This window comes from Pinus tabuliformis, chromosome 3_1 (assembly GCF_031772625.1).
Source record: "Pinus tabuliformis cultivar Carrire ecotype Pingquan chromosome 3_1, CPIR1, whole genome shotgun sequence".
Taxonomy (NCBI): Eukaryota; Viridiplantae; Streptophyta; class Pinopsida; order Pinales; family Pinaceae; genus Pinus; species Pinus tabuliformis.
This window is the reverse complement of record NC_142301.1, coordinates 941,055,353-941,077,579: the sequence shown is the minus strand read 5'-3', so window position 1 is coordinate 941,077,579 and position 22,227 is coordinate 941,055,353. Positions and strand designations below refer to the sequence as shown.

Here is a 22,227-nt window from a genome sequence, read left to right as displayed (position 1 = left end):
ATAATAAAAGGTGGAGTTCATTCTGTTTGTCAACACGGGTTTTGGACTAAGGTTTCATTTTAAGTTGCCAACATTTACATATTTTTGTCTGCTTACAGAGGGTGTGAGCATAATTCAAGTAAGTAGCCATTTGATTGACTGGCTATATTGGAAGGAGGTGACCACCTAATGTATATACTTTCAATAGGTTTGGACAACTATTATTCAAGTTTGAAGCCCGAGGAGAAGGCCCTAAGACTTTAGTAATGTGTTGTCAAATTTATGATTTATTTTAAAGTTTCAGCTTTGTAATCAGTTAGTCAGTCAAGTTTTAGTCTTTTTATGTTTGACTCCATTGTCCAATGGTCTGGTTAGGCTACTAGTCTACATTTTTGTTCTTGGCACCTCACGGGGAGGCTACCATCCCCATTGGAGCCAATGTTAGGGTCAGTAGTTTTCATCGTCAAATGTATTTGCCTTATTCATTCATTTTCGGTTTTTGAATAATTTGATCCTATGACCACTGCTAATATCATAGTCTCAAAGTTCACTATCCATCATTGTCGAGTTCTTGTCATCAACAGTTCACCAAAAGCAAGAAGGAGTTTCAAGTTAATGGGAGTCATGGTCATTGCGCAACCACTGCACAGGTGGGTATAAACCATTTAGGAGGCTTGAAAGAGTTGGAAATCATACTTAAAGAGTTCTACACCATGACACGTCCATTTCAAGCCTACCCATTTCATCCATTTTGTCAAAGGATGTGTGCAACCATACAGAGCATGGAGTGACACTCAGACTATTCGTTGCCCAGTGCTGCACAAATACTCTGTTTCAGTCACCATTTTGCAGAATGATTTTTGACCACGCGAAGGAGAATTTTGGGAAACTAAAAGAGGTTTTTATCCACCACAGACCAAGGAACAATAACCTCTTCCAGTTTCTGCACATGTGTAACATATAGAAAGTTTCAAATGTATCTTCAAAGCTCATTTTTCGCAATTCGTAAATTTCCAATTTTAAGCCATTGTTTTGCAGAGCATTTTCTGGGAATCTGGGGAGGAATTTGGAGAAACTGAGAGAGGTTTATCTTCATAAAAGTAACATCTAATAACCTCCTTTAGTTTTTACACAGGTATTACTATTTGGGATATATACCCAAAACATTGTCCCGCTGCGCAGAGGCTACCAGTTTTCACGCAGTGCTCGACAAAAGGTTATCAGTGTCGCAAAGTGTTTTCTGAGTTTATCAGTGTCGCGTAGTGTTTTCTGAGTTTACTAGTGTCGTGCAGTTTAATTTCAGTTTATGGGAGGTGTAGAATTTCCTGTAGATTCAAAAGCTCATGCAATTTACTAAAGCACAGGACAAGAATATGTTTCTACTTTCAACCAGCGGAAGCCAATAGATTAATGAAAACAATATGAACAAGAAGAAGACAAATCAATGGCACATAACACAATAAGTTTTCATGGGGAAAACCTTTGCTTAAAACCCTGTCTATATGTATTGCATTAATCAGAAATATGAGTGAAGATACAAAGCTTGTTCACACTAGAAGAAAAATTCCGCACAAGTATGCCCAACTCTCTCAGCTCACAAGCCCGATATTAGCCAACACTTAGCCAATTTCCACTGCCTACCAAGCCCCTATTTCCTTACATAATTTCTAGGATGAATAACCCATATTTAAAGGGAATTCATGCTTCCAAAACTGTGCAATCCAAACATAGGTCCTTCTCTGATTGCATGCACGATATTTACAACTCAGTAAATCATACAACTGATAGTACACTGTCCCTGCACTCTAGTCTCAACTAGGTCTTTCTTAGAATTGACATGCATGAGTTTCTCATGAGGGAATCTTCAGTTAACTAGAGTGACACTTGTGAATGCACTAGTGCACCAATTGACTGTTAATTCTCCATTAGTTCCACAAACAGTTGGAACTAATTTAACTTAACATAACTCAATAAACTGAGTTATCTAATTACAACTCAAATAAACTCATCCTGGACCCCTGAAATTTAGGGAGAACATATACATGAGTGCATAAAGACTTCTAACTCTAAATTCCTAAGATAATTAAGTTAATTAAACTTAATTAACTATTTACAAGTTGCTATGAGAAAATAATTACAATTTTAGTTCACAATTTAATTCAAGGACAAATTAAATTGGACTTTCTGGATTCTATTTTTAACATTTCTTCTTGTTATTTTCAACAGGAGGTGTTCATCGGTGCGACGAAGATCCCACATGTCAAAGTTTAAAGGGGTGAAGGTGTAGCAGATGTGGTAGCCAACTCATACCAACAGTTGCCAGCCACGTGTCAATTTTGAAAGAAAAAGTGCCAACATATTCGTTGCCCAACTATTACCCAATCACTGCACAGTCAACAACCAACTGTCATTCTTTTTGTTGCTTTTGATCCATGAAGATATGCTTCGAAAACAAGAGTGCTTTTATAGTGATTTAATGTTTTTTTAAAGATATGAATGCTTTATGTTTTTATTTTCTTTTTCATCATTAGAGGAAAAAGACTTTAAAACAACAAAAAAAATTCCTCTTTTTACTTTGATTCGAACCTCTGTTGGATCGATGATGTGATGCATCTATACACTTTGGATTTTCTATTGTATGTCTATTTAAGCTGGAAAAATAGATTGAGGTTGTTGATGGTTCAATGTTGTGTTGGTTTCAATTTTATGCAATTTTTGCTTTTGTGATCAATTCATGGTGTAGTGCTTACGTATTGAGGGATATCGATTCCATTGTACAAGGATTATTATGGTATGATGTCTGGGATTGTTCCTATTTATGGCTCAGTTATTCTATTGTCTTGGTGTGTTATATGAGTATTATGATTTTAGTTGACTTAGAATTCATTTAAGCTACTCTTTTCAATTGTTTTCACGTTTCAGTTGCAAATGGAATGTCTTATACTCATGTATGTTATCTCTTTCGTCTATCCTTTCTTTCTCATGTAAAAGAAACATTGTTTATTTGCAAAGGAAGAAATTGTATGTTTTTTTTCAGTTTGTCCCTTCTATACTACAACCTGTCATTGTATCCCAAGTCATGCTGAAAAGCCCTTGTAATAGATGTCAATTTACTTGCATAAGCAAATGAATAAAAAGACAAATTGATCATGTGTTATTACCTAGCCGACCACTCATTTTTCAACCAAATATATTCAGAATTCCATTTTCAGAATTGGTCTTTGCTAAATTTGTGCTTTAAAGTCTTTATATTTCTCGAGTTAGGGAGCCACCTTCGGTTGAAGAAGACCAGTCTATCAACCAAAAGAGGTATGTGGTTACCTCTGAGTTTTCTCCTTTTAGCCTAGAGAAAACTTGAAGTGATAACATATACAACAAAACTTTTGAGGATATATTTTTTTTCCTTATGCATTGTTGCCTTCCATTTTAAGTATCAGAGACATCCGATAAAATTGGAATGATACAAAGAAGATTAGCATGGCCCCTGCACAAGGATGACACACACAAATCGAGAAATGGTCCAAATTAAAAAAAAAAAAAAGTATAGTTTAGACAACTTAAGAAGCTATGTTCACTCAATTTCTTTCTAAAAACAAATATCCTAAATTCAATTCATTACTGCCTTCCACATTCCCTCCACTCCTCCTATTGGTGTTCCTTTGCACCTCTGTGCAATTGCTAGTTATATTATATTTTTTCTTTGGTGAAGAAAATTTCTATAGATGTTATACTTGTCATTACTTTTATTTACTCTTTAAAAAAAAAATTATATATCATTTTTCCTTTACAATAAAAAGGAATGTTCAAATTGAATCAGCCTTGGATTTACCAATCTGTTAGGTGCAAGATCAAATCAAAGTCAATGTTGTGATGTGGGTAAGAAAGAAAGAGGAAGCGAGTGAAATGTACTATGTTTTTCATTGTTGTTGTAATAAAATCTGCTAATCCATTGCCTTGTGGTTTTCGAGGTTTTCTATGTAAATCTTGTGTGCACTTTACAAGTTAAATTTTTGAGGTAAATCTTATGTCCAATGAGTTAAATATTTTTATTTTTCAATTTATTTTTTTGCTTTCCTGAACCACTCTAGCACCATGTTGTATAGTCTTCTCCTATAAGGTAAAGGATGATGATCTTAGAATCTAGATGTGACTTCATTTAATTTGTTTTGATTTCATGCATGCCATTTTTCTTTATAAATTATGTTATGTAAATTATGGATTTGACAATTTTTATAGATTATGTTATGTGCTGGTTGTTTTGTATAGCGGTAAAATGCAATGTTAGGCCAGTGTTTTGAAAGATTTTTGTCATTTTATAATCAATTTAAAAGGTAAACAATTATAACCCTTAACCAACATGTCTAGATTTATAGAAAAGTTTATGAGTTTATGAGTTCAAGTTCTATGAATTTAAGTTTATTAGTTCTTACTATATACTTTTTTCCCTTCTTCTAAACCCCACATAAATCATTTGCTTTAGGACTCTGTATTAGATAGATTTTTCTAAACAGTTACTTTTTAAAATTACATGATGTTATTGTTTTAGTTTTATATATTGTGGATGGGTTTGTAGAAATTTCTCTATAGACCAGCTAGCTCTGATACCATGTAGAAATTCTGCAAATTCTCTACAAATCTACCTCTAAGATCATGCAGAAAATTTCATTGTAGATTAACCCGATAATGCAATATACCAAAGCAAAATACTATAATCTACTTCTACTATCAATTTGCTTTGCGGAAGCTTAAATATTGAGCAAGATCTTGCTGAACACATATAACCAGAAGAAGAAGAATCAATGCACATGAAACACAAAAAATACTCAGGGGAAAACCTCAACTAAAAACCCCACTATTTGTATTATCATACAAGGTGGAAATACATCAGAATTATACAAAGCCTTAGCTCTCATAGCTAGCCAGCACTCAGTACATTCCTCCTAGATGCTCACAGACGATCAAAGCTTTTTTGAAGCCTTCCTCTCTACCCTCCAAGCTCCTATTTCCTTGCGCAATTACCTCTGGGATGATCTCCTTCACCCAGTGTAACACTACTCTCACACACTACTCTAACGCACTGTCAGAACTACGCAATCCTCAAGGAACCTTACCTTGACTACATGCATGAGTTTCCTTTATAGGAAAATACATGAAATTAATAGTACAATATCCTTGTCTTTAATCTCAACTGGGTCTTTCTCAGAATAGACATGCATGAGTTTCTGATGAGGGAATCTTTAGTTATCTGGAGTACACTGGTTGAGTGCATGCATGCATCAACTGACTGATAACTCACAATTAGTTCCTCAAACAGTTTGGAACTAATTTAACTAGACTTAACTCAATAAATTGAGTTAACTAATTACAACTCAAATATAACTCAATCTTATCTCATTAATTAAGGGATAATCTCCTTAATTTAAGGGAACTGTTGCATGATTGCAGAAGTACTTCTAACTTGAATTTCTCCAACTAATTAATCCATAATGAATTAATTAATTATTTCCAAGTAGCTGGTGAGACTAAAATTGATTTTAATTCAAGGAAAAATTAAAATTGGAATTTCTGGATTCTATTTTTATCATTTCTTGTTGCTATTTTCAACACCCCCTCTCAACAAGAAAGGAATTCAACTCGATCTCGATCGTGATATTTTGGAATGTTTTGCATGCAACACTTCTCTCAAGTGTTGTTGCTCCAACAATTTCAAAAACAAACAAAAACATCCAACCTGAATCAGTAAGATGCATCTGTCATCAAAGTCTCTGACTACTATTGCCTCTGTCAACTGAAAACTTTGCGCTTTGGCTGACTCTACCTTGCCGCATTGTTGTCAATCCTTCTCTGCACTCTTCAGTATCTAACTTCTCTAGTCTCTATCACTTTGATCTCTGACTGCATCAATCCCACTGATTCCTCCCACTACTATGTACTTTGGGCTCCCGTAGCAAGGTACGATCCATGAGATAAAACCTCTCAATGGACCCTGCCCAATTTCAGCCTTCTTGAGACTATCACTTCACATCACCCCACCTCACACCTAGAGGTATGGTTGGATGTGATCCCTTTGCTCACTTCTCCAATTGTGGCTTCTCCGCAATTGTCTGAGACTTCTTCTGGGAATGCATGTTGAGAGGTAATTTACTCTTCCTCTCAACCACCAAGTCTCTAACCTTTTCTTTGCTCCTAAATTCTTTGCATGCATCTTGAACCTCAAGAGCATACAAGTTCTTCACTCATGAACCGATATGTTTCACATGTCTCGTGGTGATGTGTTTAAGGAAAACCTTTCCCTTACTAAAGACAACATCGTAGCCTTTGTCCTCCAACATCGCGACCGATACCAAGTTCTTCTTCAGTCCAGGCACATACTTCACATCTGTCAAGGTGATAGGAGCTCCATGCTCCCTCTAAAAAGCAATTGTGTCCACTCCTGAAACACTATACCTTTCGTCGTCACCCATCTCTATGCACATCTTGAGGTCTTTCTCCTCCAAGGTATTGAATAATCTTTTATCGCCGGTCATGTGGAATGAGGCTCCACTGTTAATATACCAGACACAACCCATCATCGATGACACCATGCATGCGACAAGGGTAAAGTCCATTTCGAACTGAAAGGCTAATGCCTCACCTTCCGATCCATTTGAGGATCCCTTCATGGACTTCTTCGATGGGCAATTAGTCGCATAATGTCCCATCTCGATTTGAAGTTTGATATGAATTCGATTTGAACCTGCAACCCTGAACTTCAAACTTCGAATTCTCCTTTGTATACTATTCATAGCTCCGATAAACTTAGCTCCGATACCATGTAGAAATTTCTCTATAGATCAGCTAGCTCTGATACCATGTAGAAATTCTGCAAATTCTCTACAAATCTACCTCTAAGATCATGTAGAAAATCTGACTGTAGATTAACCCGATAATGCAATATACCAAAGCAAAATACTATAATCTACTTCTACTATCAATTTGCTTTGCGGAAGCTTAAAGATTGAGCAAGATCAAGCTGAACACATATAACCAGAAGAAGAAGAATCAATGCACATGAAACACAGAAAATACTCAAGGGAAAGACTCAGCTAAAAACCCCACTATCTGTATTATCATACAAGGTGGAAATACATCAGAATTATACAAAGCCTTAGCTCTCACAGCTAGCCAGCTCTTAGTACAATCCTCCTGGATGCTCACAGGCAATCAAAGCTTCTCACAAGCCTTCCTCTCTGTCCTCCAAGCTCCTATTTCCTTGTGCAGTTACCTCTGGGATGATCTCCTTCACCCAGTGTAACACTGCTCTCACACATTGCTCTAACACACTGTCAGAACTGCGCAATCCTCAAGGAACCTTACCTTGACTGCATGCATGAGTTTCCTTTATAGGAAAACACATGCAACTGATAGTACATTGTCCTTGTCTTTAATCTCAACTGGGTCTTTCTCATAATAGACATGCATGAGTTTCTGATGAGGGAATCTTTAGTTATCTGGAGTACACTGGTTGAGTGCATGCATGCATCAACTGACTGATAACTCACAATTAGTTCCTCAAACAGTTTGGAACTAATTTAACTGGACTTAACTCAGTAAACTGAGTTAACTAATTACAACTCAATTATAACTCAATCTTATCTCCTTAATTAAGGGATAATCTCCTTAATTTAAGGGATAACTGTTGCATGACTGCATAAAGACTTCTAACTTGAATTTCTCCAACAAATTAATCCATAATGAATGAATTAATTATTTCCAAGCAGTTGATGAGACTAAATTCGATTTTAATTCAAGGACAAATTAAAATTGGAATTTCTGGATTCTATTTTTATCATTTCTTGTTGTTATTTTCAATAGGGTTGGCTTGCAAAATAATGTTAGTGTTTCTACTTTTCATGGTTGGTTTTCGATAAATTATTTCTTGATTCTTGCTCTTTTTTGTTTGCAATATTTAGTCCTACAAAAATTCTACCCCACAAAAATAGAAACTAAATTTATCATAATTTATATTTGTATTCACAAATTATAATATTTATTTTAGAGGTTGAATTTAGAGGCCCATATGTGTAGTTAGACTTAAAAAGTTTGTATTTACCCAGTCCAGTTAGAGTTGTATTAGGGAGAAAAATCATTCTAATTTTGGACTCTTATGTAAGCAAAAATGGATTGTCCACCACAATCAACACTTTAATATATGAAAAATTTTATGTACGAAAATGGCCTTACCCTAATTATCCAATATACAAACAAACAAAGTTTGAAGAGTTTTGAATTGTATATTTTCAAATATATCCATCAATGTTGTTGTGATTTATTTATTTGAATTACATAATTTTAACCATTAATATTTGTAATTGTTTTTTTTTTTAAGAATAAACATGATTCCCGATAAAATATAGAGATAAATTCATTGTTATGAAAAAATTTTGATTCACATTTTTTTTTGTTAATTAAGTTTTTCTATTAAATCAAGAGATTACAACGTGTTGTGTGCTCTTCAAAATTATGTTGGCGTCACTCTTACTAGATTTGTTGGCTAGAAGTAACATGCTCAGATACATAACGAACTTCCGAAACGACAATGCTTTATATAAGTTTACGGACAAAAAATGTCAAAACACCCAAAAAAAGGACAACCTACAGACATTAAACATTATTAGAGTTATCTGATGCCGATTGGTTTATCTAGAGCTCACTGGTTTGGACTCGATCTAGGGGGTGGTGGAGGTCCGAATCCGCAATGCACATGCCCCTCCATGTGGGCCAAACGATTTTCCAAATGGTCAAGCTATTATTGGATGTGCCGCTTCCCTCTCCAGAGGCTTACCAATCTATCATGCATCTCCCACAAGTTGTGTTGGATATGATTCATAAAATCCATGGTGTCATTATGATCATCTTGCTGATCCCGATTGAGCTAGTCTAGTGTGTCACCCATCTGCCTAATTGAACTAGCACGGTCTTGCCGTGCGAGAGGGTCTATTATTTCTCCTAGGGCTTTGTTTAGGTTACTATTATTGACCCTAAATTCTCCTCCTGCCTAATCCTTGACGATCCTTGTCACGCGGAGGAGGCATCTTTACCCCCCACTCTTGTGAGTCTTGACCTTGAGAGCGCTTGCCTCTAATGCACCAACAAGACAACCCCTTTAACCCATGAAAGGCCTCAATCAACCATGACCCCAAAGCAAAAGATATAAGATCATGAAGCCTCTGTAAACCTCTAAATAAATCTCCAAAACAAGTGCAACGACACCTACAGGGATGCACAAACTTATCGCCTTTCCAAACAATATGAAGAGTGAACCAAAGTTAAGAAAAAACTCATAACTTTTTAAAATAACCCTTTCACATCAAAAGGTAGGGTGGTATTTGAGAAGTGAATCCAGAAGGCCCACCAACCGACTCTATCCCAATTTCCAGAACCCAGAACACCAACACGTAAAGAGGATACTTTTCCAAGGCTGCCAAAACCCTTGAAAATTTAACGTCGGGCCCCACTATAAAACCCAAGAACTAACCAATGAAACCAACAAACATGCAAGCAAACCAATAACGGGGAATAAAGAATACCAACCTTAAATAAGGGTTCAAAACCTTTACCCGAAAGTTGAAAGCCGATAAATTCCCCAAAACTTCCACCCCTTTGCTCGAGCCTCACCTCGACCACCATGACAGAGCCACAAAGATGCCGAATGTAGACTGAGGAGAGCACATTGAACCCGGATCCCAAATTCATATGCTTTGGTCCATAACAGAGAAATTGGAAGCTCTGCCGAAGTCGGCTTGAGCGCTTCCTTCCTTTGCCATGATTTGAGGAGCAAGGATAACCATAAGCAAACTGCCACCCTGCGCATCCAGACTTCCAAACCCTCTCAACGCCTTAACTCCCATACCCTTATGCATCCAACGTCGTTTTGCAGATCCATATTTACCACATATATTCCATCCTTCTCTAGAAGGGTCACCTTAGGCTTGTAACATGAAGCGTGCATGACACACAACTTTAACTCCTATGACAAGTGGATGGGGATGGTGGGGCCCCCTCCCTCCCAACATTTCTACCAGTAGTCACCCCCATATATATATATATATATATATATATATATATACTTTAAAGAAAAGTATTTTAGAAAAAGCCAATCCCAAAGAAAGAGAGAAAAAATTTAAAAAAGGAATGCTTAATGTAAACAAGAGCTAGCAACATCTCTGTCTCAAAATGGAAGCAAATTGAGAAAATCCAAAAACGCTTGATCATGCGCAAATTTAAAATAAACAGTTCAGTTCCTTATGAGATAATGTTGAGTGAAACAGGAGCAACTCCCATCGAAGCAATTGCTATGGTGCGTCTCATAAGGTACCTACAAAGAATTGAGCAAATGGGAGAAGGTAATTGGCCTAAAGTTATCTTAAATGAAGGAATGAGTGAAAGAAAGAAATCATAGATGAGACAAAACAACAAATGGATGCAAAAATGGAATATTTACCTCAATGCATGTCCCACAAATAACAAGGAGATAAAGAGTTTTGTTATGGAGAAGTTTCGTAACTGTATATGGGGAAAAGAGTTGGGTAGAAAGAAGAAGTAATATGTTCAGGAATTCAACCCCCCTTGTGATCTCCAACAAAAAGAGTACATTGGAGCTAGCATTCCATGGACATCAAAGATTCTTATTGCTCAATTAAGAACAAACTTGCATCAACTACGATATCAAATAGGTAGGTGGAAAAGACCTAAAGAAGCTTGGGAAGAACGAGTGTGTACTTTTTGCATTTCTGGGGTCGTGGAATCGGAAAAACATTTCATTTTGGAATGTGATGCTTTCAAAGACACTAGAGACAATTACAATAGTAAGTTAACATCAGTTCCTTGGCATTATCTTTTCAGTGAGGGGACTCTTAGAAGGTTGGGTCAATTCATCATTAATTTGAATAGTAAAAGGATTGAATTGCAAAAGGCAGGGAAACTAGTGGTCCCATATACTATTTCTAGTCTCGTGGACGTTAAAATTTCATTCATTAGTAGCTAGTACCTGCGGCTTAACTTAAATACAACTTAATTAAAATAAAAAATAATAAAGACAAAGATTTCATCACAAAAATAATTATCTAATAAATTATTGTATTGTTGAATGTCATCACCAAAAATTAAGAACATGATTAACTAATATTAACATATATACACTTTAATATTTATATATGTTTAATATATATTTATGTGTTTTAGTTTTTTTTTTTTTTTGAATCAGACTAATCTATTATATTACAAAAAAGTAAAAAATTACAGCATCAGTGTTACAACAGAGCCGTAGCCCTGTGATTCCTGTCGAGAGATTGACAGATTGCCCAAGATTAAACATGTCCAGAATTACATGGGTACAAAAATTGGAAGTGATGACAAACTAGCATAACGACACAGGACAGTGCATAAGACCGACACAGGACAGTGCATAAGACCGACACTTAAAACATATGGATAGCCGACACTTAGACACATAAGGACTGAGTCCGAACACATACAAGATGACAGTGAGAGCAAACAGAGAAAACTTTCCCTTCTCAGCGACTAAGAGCGAACAGCAGGTCGAGTTATTCATCATCGGTGGTGTGCGGTTCGTCCTCCTCTTTGCCCCTGAAGTGCTTGGGGATGTCCGGGTCGGGAAGATGGATCCTCTGCGCTGGTTCGCTGGGGCCTGCCTGAGAGTCTGGGGAGGAGCTATCCTTAATGGGGCGTAGCAGATCGATAGTAGGTACTTGCATGTCGATTGTGGGAACAATCCCTGGAACCCGAGGAGGGTTTGCCTGCGGAGCTTCCTCTTGACCTCTTGGATTGCCACAGTGCTCCACAGAAACCGAAACGATGAATGTTGAATTTGCCAGAGAGCAGGGGATTCGATACCTGACCATGGGATGCGCAGAGTGGCCACAATCCATGATTTCTCTATGCTCCATTGCCCTACCGCGGCCAGCTGCTCGTCCCCTGGAGCGACGGTGGTCTGAAGTAACCTCAATTGAGGAAGAGGGAGAAATAGCATGCCTCTGAGCCGAAGCACGACCCCTGGAGCTTCCGCGCCTGCTAATCATCCTTTGGCGCTCACGCTGCATCCCCAAATTGGCCAGAGAGCAGGAGTATCCCTGCGTAATCTTCCTCAGAACCAGAGAATAATCCAACGCTACCGCCGAATGCCCAGACCTTATGCAAGACTGCTGGAGAATGACAGAGGTGCCAGGCCTTTGTAGCGCCATTTTTCCACTTCCCAGGAGAGCAGTTAAGACCGAAATGACTTGAATTAATTCCCGCAGAGGGACTGCCGCCGCCAGTCTTAAATAACCACCGGCTCTATATTGCGTGGCTCGTCCGGGCTGACACATGCCCATGTGACGAGCCACTAACCTGCTACGCGCTGGAGCCACCCGCATCCGGGAGTGTTTTAGTTTTTATTAATATATATAATTTTTTATAATTAGTTTTTTAAAATATATTTTTAATATGATAATAAGTCATGTAAAATTAAAATATGGAGAAAAAACTATAATTCATGAAAATGGAAATAATAGAAAAAAGAGAAAAAAATAAAAAATAAAAAAACTGTAATAAATAATAGAAAAAAGAAAAAAAAATAAAAATGAAAAAAAACTATAATTCACAAAAATGGAGATAATAGAAAAAAACAATAAAAATAAAATAAAATTAAAAACAAAAAATTAGTAAGTAATAGAAATCGAAGTTACTAAAAGACTCATAACAACACCTCAACTAATCATCTTACAAACAAATAAATTTAAATACTAATAAAAAATAAGAAAAAATGAATTCCCAATGTTAAACTATGAATAAATGGCATAATTTTTTGGTAACTGAATGCTTAATACTATGCCTCCCTATAATACTTTGAAAATAATTTATTCTTCACATTTGTGATTTTGGAGTAGACTAACATTTTAGATTTTTGTTCAAATACTACTCTTTTGTTGTTTTTGTTGTTGTCGTCAATGTTACATAATTCACTTCAATTTCAATTTGAAAGTAATTGAAGTTATTTTTTTATTATTTGAATTTAAATGGATAAATAATGAGTTATATTTTGAAATTAAATATTTTATTTTACAATTAATAAGTTGTAAATTAATCATTTTATTTATAAAAATTGAAATTATTTTTAAGTTTCACAGGAAAAAAAATTAATTTTAACTTGTGATAGTGATTTGCAACTTAAAATTTTTGTAAAATAGTAATGATATTTTTTTGTTGAAATTGTGAAAATAGATGTGAGAAGTGAACGCTGAAATCTGTTTTGAAATTCCAACCCTAATCCTCAAAAAAAATATACCCTACAAATTTAATCCCTCTTCCCTGCTTGATAAATCAAAATTATAAGAATCAAACGTTGACGAGCTCTTTTACATTTTAGAATTTTTAGTTAAATTTTATTTTTTATTATTTAAAAACATATATAAATTTCACCAATGTATTCCAATAAATTCTTAAGTATTTGGAAAAAATAAATAAAAATAAAATAAAACAATTAAACTAACGCATAAAATTATACCATCAAACGTGTTACTTTGAAAATTCCTGTTTTTAAATCAACCCTAGGTCATCAATGCGAAACCCCCGTAAGTTTAGCACTAACCCGCATGACAAAATTACCTCTGCTTGTTACCGACTAACCCAACCCCATGGGCCACTACGGTTAAGTTTTCTGACTTTTTCCAATCACATAACTATTTATTGAGGAGCGAGGGTTACTTCATCGCATTGCGATGTGCGAAGGGTGAGGGTTCCTTCGATTACATAGCTATGTGCCGGGGACTAGGGTTTCTTCGATTACATGGTTAGTGGCGCTCAGCGCATGTCTCGGGCGCTTTGTAGCAGGTGGCTATCATCATCTCTACACGATCCGCTTTGGAAGGATCTCTTTGCTTTTTCTTGCTGAGGGCCGAGTACCAGTCTTTTTTCAGTGGCAATGGTACCTGTTATCCTTCTTTCTGTTTTGTTCTCTCCACCAGTTTATTTATTGATTTCACTGCTAACGAATGGGTTGGGTAGTTAGTTGAGTAACTGGTTATTAAGCAGATCGGTTGGTATTCCAGATAATAGAATCTGGGCTTTTGCTTTAATGGAACACTGCTTAAAAATTTGGAGTTTTAGTCCTTTTTAAGTCTCTTTCTAATGCTGTACTGGGCGAAAGGGTATTTATGCCGTAACCCTGTTGACAGTGACAGGAGGTTGTCTTCTGTATCGTTTAAGAATAGCAGGTTAGGTTGAATGTTGCACCTGACGCTGGTTTTTGATGATACTGCTAATGAATGAGTTATGTGCTAAGTTGATTAACTAGTTTTTAAGTAGTTCAATTGATTTCGGAATAATCAAATCTGAGCTTTTGCTTTAATGGAGTATTACCTCAAAATTTGGAGTCTATCCCTCGTTTGTACTCGCCCTAGCACTGTATTGGGCGAAAGGACGTTTTGGTTTGTCCGCAGTTGATTGTGGTGTTGTTATGTTGTAACCTTGTTGACAGTAATAGAAGGTTGTCTCCCGCATCGTTTACAATAGTGCTGCACCTAGCCCTGGATATTGGTTTCGCTGCTAATGAATGTGTTGGTTGATTTCTGGATAATATAATCACAGTTTGCTTTAATGGAATATCGCCTCAGAATTTAGAGTTTGTCACTCGTAAGGACTCGCCCTAGCTCTGTATTGGGCCAAAAGGCTTTGAAGTTCCATCCCGAGGCGAATTGTAGTTGTTCTGTCGGAACCTTTTGACTGTGATAGTAGGTTGTCTTCTGCATCATTTAAGAGCAATTTAGTCAGTGTTGTACCTAATGCTATTGCTTCAGAATTTAGAGTTTGTCACTCGTTAGGACTCGCCCCAGCTCTGTATTGGGCGAAAAGGTTTTGAAGTTCCATCCCTAGGTGATTTGTAGTTGTTCTGTCGGAAACTTGTTGACTGTGATAGTAGGTTGTCTTCTGCATCATTTAAGAGCAATTTAGTCAGTGTTGTACCTAATGCTACAGAACCTTAAGACTAGGAAAGCGCAATACGTTTGTTACAGTGATATTCTTTTTTGAATCTAGGAAAGGGTTCCTGTATTTGCTTGAGCCGGGGAAATCTTTACCTCGGTGACACAGATAAATATGATACACGTGTTTTCACTATTGTCATAATCTGAAATTAATATGAAGTCTATTGCCTCCAAGCAATCTATTACATTCACGCTAGTGCCTTTTTATGTATTAGGCTGGACAGCAAATATATTTGCCAAATTCTTAAAAGAATTGTGCTTACATTTATGAAAAAAAGTTTTATCATCAGTACAAAGGTGAACTTATAAACACATTTCATAGGCCATACATTTGCAAACTTGTTGTATAAGCCATATAACCTTTGTATCTAGAGAAGTGGAGCACTCTTACAACCTAGGGTGTGGAGACGCGTAGCAAAAGTTGATCTTCGTTAGATGTATCGATATCTTTAGTTTGCTATTGCCAACCAAGAAATGATTGTTTGTGGAAGAACTTCTACAAGCCTAGTATTGTAAAATTAAAGGTAAGATTTGAAAATATTGGAAATAAAGTAAGGCTAAAAAGAATTTGTCAAAACCATTCGTTGATCGATATAAGAAAGATTGAAGGAGTGTTGCATTATATTCTACTATGCGCTATGCAAGAATGATAATCTCTCATAATTCATTCAAATAATAAATAGTGAAGAAAGTATTTTTATTTTTTGTGATCCTTAATGTGTGTAGAAACATCAACTAGTGGTCCTTGTGGTATGTAGAAACAACAACTACTTTTTGTCCTCTTGATATTAAAAAACAACAAAGATATTAACTATGCCTATTTAGTTCTTTTAGAACATGCCCTAACGTCTAGTGATACTTGATATTATGCGTGAAATATTTCTTAGTGTCACCCATTTACTTGGTCCCAACTCCATGTTTTTCTTTTATTGAGAATTGCTATTACATTCGCAACTATGTACTTGCACTATTAAGGGAAATGCAATGCTCCTTGTATCATTTTTGTTAATCAAATTGGGTGCACTATTGATTTGCAAAATCCTCCTATAGATTAAAATATAATATCAAAACAAGATAATTTTTTGAACATGTAATCATAATATGCGCATGAAAAAGGTTTTGGGTTTTCTTTATGTATGCTTGTTATTATTTGTAACTCATTAATGATGTTTCATATTTATTCCTTTTCTTTTGGAGCAGTGGACAAGATGGAACAAATGGCACATCAAAATTGGTTGAAATGGCCTCAATCCTAATAGCCTACCACTACATCAAGCTTCCTATATTTAACGGAGTTCCTTTAGGAGAGAATGGTGATTTCTTTTAAACGACATTTGATTTGACACTAAAGGAGCTGAGATATTTGAGCTACAATCTATTCACACCCAAGGATTTGAAACTAAGGCAAGCTTGCTTCACATTTTTTGTTTGCTGTTTTTCCTTTATTTTTAAGTAAATATCTAAATCTTTTTGAAGCATTGTTTCATGTTTAGTTGTATGTTGCTTAATTATGTTTGCTGATATTCAAATTGTGTCTAAAAATCCCTCTGAGCTTGAGAGATAGATGGAATTTTCATGCAATTTTAAACTCCCACGCCTTTTAAGTTTTCTCGCAGCTTTGTAAGCTTAAAAAATTGACAAGCGCTAAGATTGATTTGCTTCTTAGAGTTCAAAGAGAATCTTATAAAGCTTGATTGCATTCTTAAAAATACAGAGTCATGATTTTAAGCCTATGTTTCAATTTCGTATAACTATTTGGTTGTTTGGACAATCAAAAGACTTCATTCTCACAAATTGTGAATCTTTAGTTGTGCTATTAAATTAGTTTTCAAGCTTCAACTCTCAAGGAGATTTCAATTTAGAGTTCTGTTAGAGGTGACTTGGGCTCATTAAGTTTTCTATATAATCTATTTTAAATTGTTTATCAAGTTTAGAATGGTTTTCCAACAATTTTGAAAAACTTTCCTTGAGAGAAACAATTCCTTCCCTGTATTCCTCATATATTACCTTTCCCTCACAGACATGATATACCTCATATGAGAGTAGATCTGTTTCTATATTATGTTCTCTAAGAACATGATTGAGGGACGTTACTTTGAAGGTATTTTTTATGAACTTAATCGATTTCATTCGTTTTATAAATGAATATTTTACACTTGACCAGTTTTATTGATCCATTTGATCATCAAATTACACTCTACAAATAAATGGATGGTCCTTACATTTTCATGCATAGCAGTGGAACCCACAGTTGCTTTCATCTTAATATAAAATGCACTCCATTCTGCTTCTCTTTTGTGATTCTTGACTTGATCGATTGAAAAAAATGCCTGGCTTGCTCTTTATTGATAACTTGATCCAAGAGTGGCTGTTTAGTTTTTTGAATCATTGACAGTGCATGCCACCATTGCCCCGCTATTAATACTTTTTAATACAAACATCATCGAAACTGTTTAATCTCGTAAATTTGGAAGTGTCAATTTTAAGTTATGAAGGATGAGAGGAATACGGTGAATAGAATATAATACCATTTTCCATAAACTGGTCTTTGAATTTTGTCACCCCTATTAATACCTTTTATTACAAACATCATTGAAACTGATTGATATCGTAAATTTGGAAGTGTCAATTTGAGAACTTACGATGGATGAGAGGAATATGTATATAATATAATACCATTTTCCATAATTTGGTCTTTTGAATTTTGTCACGCCTATTACAAACATACTGAAACTGCTAAATCTCGTAAATTTGGAAGAGTCAATTTGAGAACTTGTGATGGATGAGAGGAAGATTGGTCAAATACACAGAGAGCACACTTTTGATAAGGCGAGTGGAGGATCTACTTGAGAAGCTGCATAATTGATAGTTGATCACTCCATCATAAATTGTTCTTAAGTTGACTACTCCAAATTTTCGAGGTGAGTAGTCACTACTCCAAAGGTCATCCTTAACAGTCCATAAATATGTGCCAGAAAACATCCACAGTCGTGAGCTATTCTCTAAATACTTTGAATAATGGAGTGAACATTTAAAGATTAATGTATATAATGTTCTTCACTGTATATATATAATTTTATATTATTATATATATTTACAAGAATAAGCCCAATTTTAAATACAAAACATCAATAGCCTTGGTAAACGTGAGGTAATTCGATTGTGTCCACTAAAATGTGCATGAGAACATGTTAAGATTGAAGACCGATTGCAAGATTTTACTCAATTTCTGGAAGGGTAAGGGAAAGGATTTCAATTGCCAGTTTGATGGATGGTTTGAGTTGAGTTTGTAAGACCACCTTTGTACATGTTGCATTTTTTTTAACTTTTGAAATCAATTTGAAAGCTTCCATTCTGTCAAAACATTTCCAACAAATATTGAGAGAGTTTCTTCATTAAGACTAGTGGAATAAGTTCTCGATGACCTTCCTCGAGAACTTATAAGGTCATCGAGAACTTATTCCACTAGTCTTAATGAAGAAACTCTCTCAATATTTGTTGGAAATGTTTTGACAGAATGGAAGCTTTCAAATTGATTTTGGCAGAATGCAATTGAAGGTTTACAATGTGCATGAATCAATTTGTCCTAAGCGAAGCCTTTTAAATGGGGCCCTAATTGCTTGGTAGTTCTAAACGTTTGTGGCTAATTTTCAAAGCCAAGAGTGTTTTGATTGTTGAGTGGGGCATAATTTTTTCAGGGAGCTTGTTTAACTCCTGGAAGTGAATCAATTGCAGTGTCTGTGAGTTCTAGAGTTTGCAAAGATTCCTAAAAACCTTAAGGCATGGAATACAAATTTTCTGGTGAATTCTGTGTGTTCGAGACTCCATATATACCTTAATATGACTGGAATCTTAGTATGATGATCCAACCATTTAGGATTATGAATAAACTGTACGTGGAATAAATTTAAATATTTCAAGGAAACTGAGGAGAAATAACAAGATAAATTTGAAACCTATTGGTCTTTAGTATTTTCAAAGCCTGAAGGTTGTTAGATTTGTGGCTCAAGTATCTCAACTCCTTTAATGTCAACACATCAAATGGAAGAGATGGGGAATGCGTCTGATTGGTAAGAATCAAGAATGTAAGTCTTCTATTACATTACCTCCCATATTTTTCATGTCTCTCAGTGTTAGAATTGCCAACAAATATTTGCATATTTTCTTTTGGCCAATATATGTTTCATATCCATAATTTTTGTCAACAAGGCTTTGATTCTATCAATTTCATTGACGCAGAAACAGGTCTAGGCTTTGATCCTTCGAATGTCATTGATGCAGACACATGTCCAGTCTTTGATCCTTCGAATGTCATTAATGCAGACACAGTTCCTGAAGATCAGTGTACACGGGACAATCAACAAGCTGCAATTGATATGAAAAGCAATTGTTATTATTAAATGTTTGAAAGACCTGGAACTTATTCCAACACACAAATAGGTTCTAAGGCTACATACACTTGTACATATGGCCAATCTTCTCTAAATTTAACTGGCTTATTTATTTTTGTACAGAGTCCAAAATCCTGTATTTGAATCTTCACCTTATACATGGGTTTGGATTTGAACTGTCCCAATAGAAGTTAGCCAACATTATCTGTTAAATTCCTCCTAGAATGGAATTGTTCTACCTTCTATTGATCTGTTCGTTCACTATCATTGCTTGTGTCAATTCTTTGTCAGTGTCGTTTGTTTTGGCTTCCACAAAAGCCACGGATCTACCTTGTTGTGCCTTATGTTTGCTGTGTTTGTGTTAAGAATCAATTAATATTTATTGAGTCGGGTGGGGTCCATGCCCCAGTGAAGTTGCCCTGCATCATGAAGTCGTGGATTAGTGATGTAGAGGGAGGGATGTGGTATTTCATCCCCACTTTCACTTTGTTGGTTCTAGCGCTGCCCTTCACATTTTACATTCTACTCTGCACACCACATTCTGTGTCACGTTATCTTGCTCCTCCCTCATTCCTCCCCATTTTAAACACTTTTCATTCAGAGCATTGACCATATGTTCTCTTTCTTCAACAAAACGAAAACAAATCTGCAAGGCAGAAAACAAAATTCTTTCTGGTTGATGTGGTTGTGCTCAATCGGAAAGTATAGTATACTAGGAGCCCCTGATAGTATACTTGGAATCCCTTCAATTGGGGCGTTATCTCTAAACAAGGTGGCACATCCACTGCCAACTGATTTCCTTGGTAATGGTTCAGATCAGTTGTAACCTACAATTTATTATCATTGACGACAGTGCTACCATAAACATGAATGCATTAAAGGGAAAATGCGAAGTTTTGTATTTCTCTCTTCCACTGGTCATTTTTATTTTTTTCACCTATTCTTTTTCAGTTACATCTACATTCTAGGCAACCAATTTTTTTTTTTGGTTTTGGTTGTATGATGTTTTTGTTAGTGATCTAAACTCAACAGTTACGGATGTGCGCATGCTAAGTAGCAAAACGCTACCTGTAGGGTTATTGTTTTCGTTTCCCATATGTCGGGCACCAAAACATGGGACATGTGCCAAATATGTCCTAGTGTGTCCATGCTTGACACATGGGATATGGACATGAACACTCTATGACATTTGTTGGGCTCATGTCCTATACATTAGTACATGTGCCAAGCATTTGACTGACACATGTGAGTGACATGTCTTAGTGCATCTGTCTCTGACATATCGGATATTGACCCAACACTCTTGGGGCTTGTATACAGGATACCTATTGGACATGTGTCCTAGCCATGCACTACCTAACTGATTATAAAAAATAGTTTTCATATAAGCTTTTGATAGATTTGATCTTGGGCCTTGCCTAGATTACTCCAATGAGTTATTGATTCATCATTGGTACAACACGAAAAGAAAAAAGAAAAAAAAGATGGTTTTCATATTATCTCATTTTTAGTTGTGTGGAAAGAACTCATTTTCATATTATTATTATTATCATTTTTCATATTATCATCTCATTTTCATATTATTATTTTAATATTACTAGGTTGAGCTTATTTTATTATTTTAATATTACAATGTACCCACTAGTAAGATGCCCCCCTTGAGATGTTTTTACCCCAGAAGTGGTTTCCATTCTCAATCCCTCCCTAGTCTATTGGATGGAAGAAGAATATACTCACTAGTGGGATGATCCCCTTGAGATGTTTTTACCCCATAAGTGGTTTCCATTCTCAATCCCTCCCCATGATGTTTGGACCTGAGACCTGGTAGGGACTAATTCTTACGATATATAGGATATTAACTCAACTCCTCTAGGGCTTGTTGGGTCAAATCTGTGTCTGACATACGAGATACTGACCCAACACCCTTTGTCTTGTATACATTGATACTAATGGCATGTTTGGTGGTGTTTCATTATTGTTAAATTTTGAATTGTATCTTATGTGATTTCAGTTTTTTGGTTGTAGATTTCTACTTCCTTTCCATCTGTTGTTTTAAAGTGTTGTAATGCTGGGTCTTCAAATCTATTATATTTACCAGAGTCCAATTTTTACCACATTTGAGACAATCAGTTTCCTTCCCTGTATCACTTTCTAAGTGGTGACATATAGTACTGTTATAATGGCTTGGTAGATTGTAAGTGTTTCTGTTTTTGGAAATGCAAAAGCCACATCCTGTTGGTTAATGAACTTCCTGCTGATCATCTTTGTCAAACTTCTTGTGTTGACCAAATACGTAGGTTTTGATAGCCTTAACTTGTTAGTAATGAGTTTTAACCCTAAAATATACAATTTATATAGTTGATACTCTGGGATGAGAATTGTTGTACTAGGACTTGTCATTCATGAGTATATATGTCAACTATCAACCATGTCAACTTCCCATTTGGCTGAAATGGTTGAACGTAGTAAAAGTGTTGTTTTCTTCATTGTTGTGAAGTTTTTTTGGGAAAATCTTTTGTGAACATTTGTCAATTATTGAGAAACCACTAATTTTCTTTGACTAATTTGAACCAATTGTAAACATCACCTTCTAAATTGAAGGATGCTACTGATATCTTTTATAATATTTTTTTAGCAAGTGTGTTAATAGCAAAAATTCCCTTAATTTTGTTGAACTGCATGATAGACTCTATATCATCCAGTCCATGAAGGATGCTACTGATATCTTTTATAATTTATTAGCAATTCTATTAATAGCAAAAATTCCCTTGATTTTTATTAACCTGCATGATAGCCTTTCTATCATCCAGTCCATATTTAGTATCTTGATTTTT

At 35.6% G+C, this 22,227-nt stretch overlaps 1 long non-coding RNA gene and 1 other non-coding gene across 3 annotated transcripts; both read left to right on the top strand.

Moving 5' to 3' along the window:
• The first annotated feature begins 3,409 nt into the window (after window positions 1–3,409).
• On the top strand, window positions 3,410–3,509 carry LOC149190871 (U6 spliceosomal RNA). The gene has a single exon (XR_016256668.1). It is a non-coding gene; the product is annotated as a U6 spliceosomal RNA (small nuclear RNA).
• A 10,194-nt stretch (window positions 3,510–13,703) lies between these two features.
• On the top strand, window positions 13,704–21,953 carry LOC149190870 (uncharacterized). 2 transcript variants are annotated; one of them, XR_016256023.1, is made up of 3 exons: window positions 13,719–13,945; window positions 16,203–19,087; window positions 19,242–21,953. It is a non-coding gene; the product is annotated as an uncharacterized LOC149190870 (long non-coding RNA). The 2 variants fall into 2 exon arrangements; XR_016256022.1 differs by having other exon boundaries at window positions 13,704–13,945; window positions 16,203–19,565.
• Window positions 21,954–22,227: the final 274 nt, after the last annotated feature.